Source organism: Siphateles boraxobius, unplaced genomic scaffold, assembly GCF_051911475.1.
Source record: "Siphateles boraxobius isolate OS27281-9 unplaced genomic scaffold, OSU_SipBor_1 25, whole genome shotgun sequence".
Taxonomy (NCBI): domain Eukaryota; kingdom Metazoa; phylum Chordata; class Actinopteri; order Cypriniformes; family Leuciscidae; genus Siphateles; species Siphateles boraxobius.
This window is the reverse complement of record NW_027508866.1, coordinates 16107566-16119320: the sequence shown is the minus strand read 5'-3', so window position 1 is coordinate 16119320 and position 11755 is coordinate 16107566.

Below are 11755 nucleotides of genomic sequence, written 5' to 3'. Positions count from 1 at the left end.
CAGTGTCACATGATCCTTCAGAAATCATTCTAATATGCTGATTTGATGATCAAGAGAAGCATTTACTATTGTTATCCTGCTTTGCATTTCTTTTCTTTTTTTGTGTGGAAACTGAGATTTTTTTCAGGACTTTTTGATTAATAGAAAGATAAAAAGAAAGCATTTATTTGGAATTGAAAACTTCTGTAAAAATGTAAATTAATAACCTAACACTTCTGATCAATTGAATGTCCTTGCTGAATGAAATGAACAGTTTCTTTAAAAAAAAATCTTACCCTATAAAACTTTTTTTAATAAATGGTAGAGTACATTGTCCCTTTACATTATAAGTTACTACATACTTTAAACTAACTTTTAACATTTTTATTTTTTACATTATATTTTATATTGTAAACATGCATTTTTTTAATTGTATTTTTGTTTACATTTTCAAAATATATGATAAAATAACTTATAACCAATTAACTGGCCTTTAATGTTTTAGAAATGTTTAAATTATAACCATTTTATAGTGATAGAAAAAGGAACTGTCAGTGTACAAAGTATTCACTGATTTTAAGCAACAAATGTGGACACCACACTATTAATCACAAAATAGTTTAAATTATTTAGATTGGAACATAACATTAAGACACTTTAATCTAGTTCCATTAACATAATTACCTCTATCTGTAAATTACAGGAACGTATGTCTGTCTGTCTGTTAATCGCATATCTCTCGAACCGTTAGTCCGATGGATTTCAAACTTGCCAGGTGTCTCGCTACGGACACGAGTAACGCCCGTTTCACACATACTCCGTTTGCAGTGCGTATGCGGTGCGTATTTTTTCCCGTACCCATGTTAACAGGTTAGAGCTTTCACACTGCACGCGGATGCAGTCCGTCGATCCGTTCCAGTTGCGGTGCGTATACAGCAGTGCAGCGATCGTTTCCGCACCGAGTCTATTTTTGCTGTGCTGCAAACGCTGAATTAAAGGGACAACGCACGGTTCGTGATCAAAATGAACAAAGATTGACCTGAAAAATTAGTAATTTCACCATAAATGCATTTAAGGCGAGACACGGCAGGCAAAACATCGTTTTTTTTTCACTGGTCAATTTTGAGATTTTGGGATATTTGTCTTCAATAACATGTCTTCTTTCAGACTTGTGGTGAAAAAAAGTCCAAAATACACATTTAGGTCTTTATTTTACTACACTTTGTCTGTTTGCGTCTGTAGATTTCTCATAAATTCATCAAAAGTTGTCGTTATAAATCATCCCTCTGCTCCGCGATCGCGATCTGCACCCTGTCATCACACACACCGTTAGAAAGCTCTCTCTCTTCTGAACAATGCTGTCGGATCCAAATATGGTCATTTCCTTTTTATCAGCAACCAATCGTGAAAGTAAAAGGGGGGATTTTACTCTAAATGCGCAATCTCATTGGCTGATGCTAAATCTTTAAAGCCCGTTTTCTCAAAATGACTTTTCTCTCTCACTCCAAGTCCGAAATCTCCACGTCAGTAGCACCTATATACACCAAACTTTCCAGTCTTGTACCTAGTTATATTATGAAGACATTTACAGAGGGATTTGTAAATATATTATTCCTAGCCTGATTTATATAACATTTTATTCCAAAAAACATGGCGAAAATCATTTGTTTAAGGCTATTGCCAGTATATTCGGATTTACAGGATAACAGAAGTAGATATCCATAAATCCCTCTGTAATTTTTTCCCCATCTAATATGTAAACACAATGAAAAAATAATTTTTAACCTGGCTTTGTCCAATAGGCCTACTCAGATTTCGTTTTTTAATATATGCAAAATAGCGCATATTTAATTAGACAATGCCTCATTTGCATATTTAAACATTAAATTACAGAAAACTTGTAATACATTTTTTTCTAATCTTAATGTAGGTAATCAACTGGCAAAGTTTCATGGAAATATCTGATAGTTAAAAAAAATACCCTATTCACCTGTAGTGTCTCGCCTTAATTCAATAAAATGTAGTAATCTCACCATAAATGTATTTAATTAAATACTACTTTTCATCTTTTTACTTTAAGACCGTTTTTAAGCAAGGAAAACTACAATTTACCTTAACAAGGACATAAAGAACGACATTCGTGGAGGTGGAGAAACAAGTTCTTTGTGACATGCAAGATTTATTGTATTAAAATTTAAATGCAAAAGAAAAGGCATGAGAGTCGGCTGTTTTTGTCAATTTTAAAATTAATTTAAAACGTTTGCGATTTTAATATAAGTAGGCTACATGGTTAAATATTTCACCACTTGCTTGAGCAACTTAATATACAGTATATAGAAGTAATGCATGGAATTATAGGCCTATGTTGTTTAAATTGTGTTTAAACGTGCATACGTCCATTCAAGTTTGTATACAAAGAGAATCGCAATGCTGACAATTTTTTTTTATAAAAGTTGCTGCACTTCTGGATTTGAAATAAAAATAGTGAGTAGCCTATGTGTTTGTGGTACAGCCGCGGATCAGTTACGCACTGCACTGCAAACGCAGCATATGAAAGCACTATAGCGTGTGCTGCTCCTGTACCGCATACGCACCGCAACACGCACCGCATACGCACTGCACACGGTGTAGGCCTATGTGTGAAACGGGCGTAAGTGCAGTGCCATGTTTGACGTTGTTTGGATTAGAAATGCAAAAGATATCGTTAAATATATCGGTAAAAGAAGCACACATTGGCTTTTGCCGCTCTAGCCACTCTGGCTCACACTGCACACTGAGTGGCTACTCCCCCTCTCACACTGCACACTGAGTGGCCACTCCCCCTCTCACACTGCACACTGAGTGGCCACTCCCCCTCTCACACTGCACACTGAGTGGCCACTCCCCCTCTCACACTGCACACTGAGTGGCCACTCCCCCTCTCACACTGCACACTGAGTGGCCACTCCCCCTCTCACACTGCACACTGAGTGGCCACTCCCCCTCTCACACTGCACACTGAGTGGCCACTCCCCCTCTCACACTGCACACTGAGTGGCTACTCCCCCTCTCACACTGCACACTGAGTGGCCACTCCCCCTCTCACACTGCACACTGAGTGGCCACTCCCCCTCTCACACTGCACACTGAGTGGCCACTCCCCCTCTCACACTGCACACTGAGTGGCCACTCCCCCTCTCACACTGCACACTGAGTGGTCACTCCCCCTCTCACACTGCACACTGAGTGGCCACTCCCCCTCTCACACTGCACACTGAGTGGCCACTCTGGCTCACACTGCACACTGAGTGGCCACTCCCCCTCTCACACTGCACACTGAGTGGCCACTCCCCAAAAGAAACAATCATCGTGCTTATTCATTTGTGGATGTTAACTGAATCTGTAAGTCAGCTACACTGTTTAAGGGTGCTCTTAAGCGATGTCACGCATTTTTTAGGCCAAAAAATTTTTGGTCACATACAGCAAACATCTCACTATCCGCTAGCTTCCTGTCCCCTGAACACACTGTAAAAAAACGCGGTCTCTGCAGACACCCCAGGCTACACAAGCGGCAACAAATACAAACTGGGCTTACCCGCACCACGAAACATAAGAAACTGTTCCAGCCAATAACCGACAAGAAGGATTTTGGGGTGGGGTTTGGGGGGTTAGTGCGCGGATGAGGAGGAGGGAGGGTCTAGCTAGCCTCCGTTTTGGTTGACAATACTTTAAACGTCAACAAGAAGTGACATCACCCGACATCGCTTTTTCTGAATGTTATATTTTATTGTGGTACGCTTAACGTTATCATTTTCTCAGAGTTTAGGCTCCTGTGTAATAGTAGCCTAGGCTATTCAGCAACACAAACATACCAAACCAACAATTACTACAATTGTTGTTGGCGCAGTGGATAAGACACATGCCTTTGGTGTGAGAGACCCGGGTTCGAATCCAGTGTGAGACACCAATGTGTCCCTGAGCAAGACACTTAACCCCTAGTTGCTCCAGAGGCGTGCGACCTCTGACATATAGCAATTGTACGTCGCTTTGGATAAAAGCGTCAGCTAAATGAATAAATGTAATGTAAATAACAGGCACTGGAAAAGTGAACGAAAAGTGTTTCCTATTTCCTGTCTAGTCTGTTTCATATAACTGAACACAAGGTGTCAGCAGAGTTCAATAATTCTGTCAGGAACACTCTACTGTACATTCTGAGACTCTCCTCCTATAGCTACTTGTATAATAAATATAGTTTTATACTATATACAGGGTTCAAGTGAAAACAAATGCCAATGGCATAAAAATGGCGTATTTTCGCATTCAAATCTTTAGCAGAATCGGTGAGAAAAATTGAACACAAACTAAGTGTATCATCAGGATGTTAAATGTCAAACTAACTTCTACCACACTTTTGGAAGTTTACTTCTACTTACTATATCCGTGCGTACCGACTCCCCTCCCCCCTGCACCCCCCCCCCTCATTAAACAACCTGTCCACAATGAGGAGCTCAATTGTATTCGCATGAGCGCTGTTCCAGATCTCCATTGTGTGATTGGAAAGGCAAACCCTCAGGTGGCCCATCAGGTCTTTAGACTTTGCTGCCGTACCTTTCACTTTCTGGAGGTCTAAATGGGCTTCTGGCTGTTTCACTCCCACAATAGAATGACTGGAGACAGGTCACATGACCACCTGTGAGTCAGACCGAGACAAAGGATAACCGCAGGGAAGCCAAGTGCATTAAAAAAAAAAGCCCAGTGCTTTTCTTTACCCGGTTCCGAGACAGCAGCTGGTTTTACCCAGTCCTCGGTGCTCCATTGTGCTTATTTTTAACGTGGCCCACGAACACGGTAATCTACTATGTATTTTTTCATTCCTTTCATGTCTTCGCAGCACGAAGTTTTAAGACATGAATGACAATTAGGCCTAATGAAACGTAGTACGGGTGCAGAGTAGCTACGAACGTCAAATATATCAGAAGTAAGGCCAAATCTTTTTTGCTCTGGTTCTGACCAAAGAAGAGCGCTTTGGAATCTCCATTACGCACAAGTCTACCTGGCTGTGCTTTAGCGCATCTCTCTATAGACCGTAGCACGGGCCTATAGACTGTAAAAGTGGTCAGGAATCTAATATTTCCCCAAAAACATAGTTTAGTTCTGCTCGTATAACATGAGACCGAATATTTCACAATTCTGTTTAATTGTTTTAAGTTTTGATTGAACAATATGCTACAGATCAACAACACTGCCCGACAGTTTCAATCAATACTCGGATACAGAACATGTTCATTGACAACGTCATCTGTCATGTAGCCTAAAACATGCTTCAAAAAAGCTCATAAAGATCAATCACACCCATTAGGCCTAAATGCGGTCATACGTGGCAATGGACCTGTTTGATGATTTCATACAACATTAATTTCTTTTGATTTCATTAACAACGACTGCTTGGCTTATTATACATAGAAGATGCATTACAATGTAGTCTAGTGTTGTAGAAATTTTAATAGTCATTGATCCCTAACAGGTATCTTAAGAGAGAGAACCTATTCAATGTGTAAAAATATATGTGTGTACGTGCTTGTGCGTGACGTTTCAGGCACATATGGGACAGGACCTCAGAACTTAGGGATGGTCAGTTTTGGCCAGCTTATTTCAGTACCAGTTTGTGTCTTTAAGTAGAAACTGAACAGCAGTAAGGACCTTATCTGGGTGGGTGAAAGGTACAGCGGGTGAGGAGGAACCTTGAAAAGAGTATAAAGGCTGTCTCATATCTTCCTGTTGTGTGTCACTCTCTTGCACAGCGTGACTTCTGTGTACTAGACTGAACCTATTCTTGCAAGAATAAATACTTCTTTTTTTATTAATTTGACTCTGAGTGTCTCTTAAGCAGTGATGATGTTTAACAGAATTTTTGCCACAACACTAGAGTCTAGACTACTAATACGAGATAATACAATGGGCTACCACCAATTTAGGGTCATCCACGAAGATTTAACCCTTAAACGCAAATTGGATCAAGCATCACAATGTCATCTTTTTTTTTTATTATTAAAAAATGTCAGAAGCCATTAACTAATCAGGCTAAAATATAACAACTGGGTAGGCTAAATGACACTCACCCTTGTCTATTTCCCCAACGTGCGTGTGACAAACATCCGATCTCGAACCCCACTGTCTGCTGAACTTAAGCAGAAACATCAAAATAGACATAACCAGCTTTTTAATGATTTCGAAAACTCGTCTGGTGCTATGTGACGTCACCTTGCCCCATAGGATTCACAACGAGACGTATTTAGTTTAGAGCTTGATTATATAAATGCTTCGTTTATCATAGGGATGAAGTCTTAATCGAAACTTTGAAAACAAAACAGTAAGACTATTTTAGCACAAATTATGAGCTTATTTGCCGATTTTTAATAATTCTTGACAAAATTAAAATATATTAAAAGTTGTTTGTTTGTTTTTGTTTTTTGAAAACTGGGTGTTGAAAAGTGGGTGGTCCTAGGCCCGTCAGGCCTACCCATAACGCCGTAACTGGTATGCAGTGCATATGGGCGCCGGGCGGTAGGGGGCGCCATTGTGGCAAAATAATTCTTTGAAAATCTCCTTTACATGTTGGTACTGGTTGATACATACAGACGGTTGTCTGGGAACGCCCCCGGAAACGCACCGTCACGTGGTGTGAATTTAGCCCGTGGGGGAAAACATTGCCTTGGTGCTCATTGAAATACACGCAACAATCATGCCGAAGAGGTGCTGTGTCCTTTTCTGTACCGTCAATAAACAAACAAATTATGAATTAAAGTTCTACATCCTTCCTAATAAACACGCAGAACCGGAAAGGAGGACAAAATGGCTACAAGCAATAAATAGTAGGCTAGTGTAATACTTCTGTGATGTTCTATAATACCTCTATAGTAGCCTACTTCTATAGTATGTCCCAAAATACTATAGTATTCCTATAGGATTACTATAATATTTTGTCCTAAAATACTAAAAGATTCCTATAGCTGTTTTTCATAAGGGATGTCTCCAGGGCCGGCCCGAGGCATAAGCGAACTAAGCGGCCGCAATCGAGTCGAAAAATCGAAAAATATATTTTTTAGATGACTTAAACAAGTGACATAAATGAATGAATGAATATGAATGACTGAATGAATGATTAATTCGAGACAAGAAAATTCTGATTTCATGATCAATATACCTGCCTACAACTGCTGCTGTGTCTGCCAGCATTTAAGTCATGCGCATAATCTAGACACCTCGCACGTGCATAGACGACAATTTGTGCGCAACTGCCCATAGTCACGGTAATGTTAAAGGGACATTGTGTAGGAGTTTCTCCCATCTAGCGGTGAAATTGTATTTTGCATTCAAACGAATTGTGCTCTCCAGCGCCTGGCTTTCTCAAATGCGTGTTGCATCTACGGTAGCCGTTATGCACCAAAAAGCTATGACAAACAATGCAAGAACAATCATATGCTCTATTAAAATATATTCTTATCGATTTTCTAGGTTACATAAAAAGTAAACTTACTAACCTTGTTTTTAGCGCGTTCTTAACTTTATTCAATAGCTGCTTTATTCATCAAAGAGCCTGTTTAACTTTTAAGTATAAATGTTCTACTGTCTATATAATAAAGTACACAACCAAGCAATGAAAAAAAGCATGTCATTAAGACTGTAATATTGACTTAGCCTACCTGTCGAGGAGAAAGCAGGACTTCAGCGTCTCTTTTGAAATCTTTCTCCTGCATTAGTTCTTTCCGCCTGGAAAAAGCAATCCCGGCATTGACTCTTGTTTTTTGTAATCTCCGGACCTACCCGTCACATATATAAAGATAATAAATTCTTCATTTACGATGATAAGTCAGATAATTGGCAGAGGTATTTATACACCATTGAGGACATATTTATGAATAAAATTATTGATTTTAGATAATAAAATACCTAAAATACAACACATAGTCCCTTTAAGCCATGTCACAAAAAAGGACGTGTCCCTGTGGTGCCGAAAATAGAAAGATTAAAAAGGACAGAGAAGGAGAAAAAAGAGCAAGATAAAAGTATCTTTGCATGATTATTTACGGTGTCTTTTGTGCAACAATTGACCCATTCCTATCTACGGCAAGCCCAGAGGGGAAAATACATTGCATACACACATATACAACGAGCGACAGTACATCATTATTACCGCTTACCGGTATTATAGTAACAGACTTTGTTGGATTCTGTCATGTACAATCCAACAAAGTCTGTTACAATAACAATAAAAAAAAGATTTTGAGGACAATTACACTGTATTGAGACAGTTGAGAAATAATATTTTTACAGTTTTAAGCAATAATTGTCATTGTTGAACCCTTGCTCTTATTAAGTTTCTGATATCTCAGTTTTGTCATTACAAGTGTTTTTTTAATTTGTTTTTTTGTTTGTTTTTAAGCGGCAAGTGAAAGAGAATTTTATATGCCCAAATTCCCGGCCAGACAATAGCTTAAGAATAACTAGTGAAGCATCGTAAGTGTAACCATAGATCGTAACAGGAGAATGATTCTGGTTGTATTAGCTTCCGTGTAAAGCGCGATTGATTATGTATAGGCCTCTTTCTGGCAACAAGGTCGCGATGTTGAGGCTCGCGCTGCGAGAGAGACTTTCTATCGTGGAGAAATCGAAACAAATGTGCGCAACAGCACACAATAATCTCAAAGAAGAAACAGACTGAGGTCACTTCTAAATGTTGATTTAAAAAAAAAATTATAATGTAAGATATAGCCTAGGCTAGTTACATAACACGACCAAGGGAGCTGTTTTGCTGAATATTATCACAAAGCCTATTTATAATTATCATAAATGTTTATGATCATAAACAAGTATTAAGTTACTTACATTTTAGACAAATTATTGGCTGTTTTAGTTATATTTCACCGACGAAAATAGTTCCAAAGAAAAAACAACAACCAGCGCGAATGATCATGATTCAGCGTTTTGAACGAATCGTTTGAACGAATGACTCAGTTATTAAGACGGCCACTTGGCGCCTCCTACTGGCGGTTTAGTTTCATGTTTAAAAGTATTATTGAATTTATCCTTGTATATTTAAACCATGGATAGACAGATTTTTTTAAACATTTATTTAAAACATGGATCCCATAACATTAGGCAATTAATTGGAGTTGCAATTTTGCAGTGTATAGGCTAAATTATTTAATTTGATTGGTAACAGCCCCGTTTTATTATTAAGCTATAACTGAATTTATTGATCAAATGTAAGAATTTGACATGAAATATGATGCATACATTTAATAAGGTAAAATAAAAATCAGCGCCTTTATAAAGGTAAATTACGCCCTGGGGTATAACAAATATGCAGGTTTAAGTAGCCTATGTAAAAGCTGATAGAACACTGATGAGAATATTGCTTCAGAATACATTATATTTATACCCAAAAAAACAAACAAAATAAAATACTGTTATTTTACATTTGATTATTCAATATATGTATGTGACTACTGTGAGACCTACCTGAAAATCTTAAAACTGTGTTTATTTAATTGGTTTCATTTAATCGGTTTCATCCTTGTTCTATTTAATTTGGCCATGCTTGTAATTAAGTTTATTTTTTTATTATTATTATTTTTTTTTTAAAGTTTATTTGTTCTTTTTTTATATAACATTTTAACTTTATAGTTGACTATAGTAAGTCTTCGGGGTTGGTGCATAAATTCAAACTGAACCACTTTTAAGTTTCACCCCTTCGACTTTGATCCCATTTTAATTAAATGCACATCATGTTCATTACTAAAAGAAAAACCCGAGCCTAGTCAAGCAGATGCAAGATTGTAAATGTAATTTGAATGCACAACGTTTTTATTTGAATTCTAAAAAATAAAGTATAACATTATCTGCTTATTATGTGTCCGACTAATAGCCAAAGTAAGCATGGCTTTGTGTTGTTTTACACAGAAATGAATTCTGCTCACGTTTCATAAATGAGCCCTGTTGGGTGTTGAAACACTTTGAAATAACATCATCATCTCATTTTGAAATTTGTATGATGCAGAAATTGATGATGAAGCAAAAACAGGCAGCCTTAGGCTTCATGTTATCTGATAACTTCAGCCATTCGACATGATTTTGCATTTCCAAAGCGCGCCAAAACCCCACAAATGTTAAAGTCACCATGATCAAAATTGAGAAATAAATTCTGAATTAACCTTTAATCAAAATAACCCCCTCCCTCTTGCAGTGACATTTCTTCTCTGATGACGTGTTTACTGGCGCGTGTCATGATTCCTGTCTTGTGTTCCCCTTGTGTGGACTTATGTTATTTGTTCTGTGCCATGTTTTGTAGTCCTTTGTAGTTTTTCTTGTTGATTAGTTCATGATTGTTCCCAGTGTGTCTTGTTTGCCAATCTCCCCTTGAGTGTATATACCCAAGTGTTTCCCATGTTCTTGGTCTGGGGTTGTCCTTCTATGGATGTTATGTGTGCGCGCTTGATGTTTTTTCTATTTTTTTAAAAAAAATTGCCTTCCTTGCCCTTGTCTGCATTTATCAGTTTTGCCTGGATGTATTTTTATTATGTTTGTTTGAGTAAATGTTTGCTGCATCTGGATCACACTCTCATTCCTCTGAAACAGTCACCGTTACAGCGTGAGGGCGGGACAACCTGTCAATCACATGAGATCGACCAATAGCAAACCACAACCATCCAATCAATTCCACATTTAAAGAGTCAAGTCCTGCCCTAAATTTTGTCTTGTTTAAGAAGCCATTTCACGCATGTAGGCCTACATCAAAATAGGGAAGGAAAGCCTATCACAACTTGCGTTTCATGCTGGCTTTAAGCAAAGTTCAGTGTGTATTTACCACCCGGAAGGGGAAATGGAGATGGCAGAATCTGTCACTTCAATGGAGCAATGTTGTGGGACGGAGAAACCAGGGCAGATGGATAACCCTCCAGTGAGAAGATCTAATTCAGAACTTACATTTCAGTACACAAATGAAAGTGTGTGCAGAAGGCCTTGAGCAGCACTCAAAAAAGTTATGTGATGATTCTGAGCAGCAGACTTGCACTATTTCCTTAGTGCTAAATGATGCATCTTGCAGCTTCATCACACCTCCGCTCATGGTGTAGATGCGTGTGGTTGTTCAGTGCCTCTGATGCTACCGTCATGTTTCTTCTGCACACTCTGCTAAATTTTTTTGCAGAGTCTCTACACATATTAGCGTTTAGTATGTCCAACTTTCCTCAAATAAATTAAGAGTTAGAGATATCTGGGCAGAGAAATTCCATTTCATAAGATCTAGAAGAGCTCCTTTAATTAGTTTTCGATTAATTCAGGCATTTACAATGTCCATTTTGCTTTCATTTGAAATAAAGTGTAAATTCTACAGGGCCGTGTTTCAGATTATCGATCTTGAGGAATCGAGATGTCGCATACGTTTTTGATACACTAATAAAATGAGTCATAAGAGTCAAGCCATTTGTTTCTGGAATGGGACTATGGCTCTGTTTACACCTCGTATTAAGATGTGTCTCTTTTGTCCACTTATAACCACATCTGTCCTGATTTTTTCGAGGGGAGGGTCTATGGGTGGGTAAATATATGGGGGGGGGGGGTGTTTCAGATCTTTCAGTCAAGCTTTTAATGTTGTTTATATGTCAATGTGGTGTTTTTAATATGCTTTAAGACACACCATGTGCAAATTCATAAGTCAACACCATTGCTGAGGATTTTCTCCTTAAAACTGCAGTGAACAAAATAAAGCCTCAAATATGCGGTTTGATCACTGGTG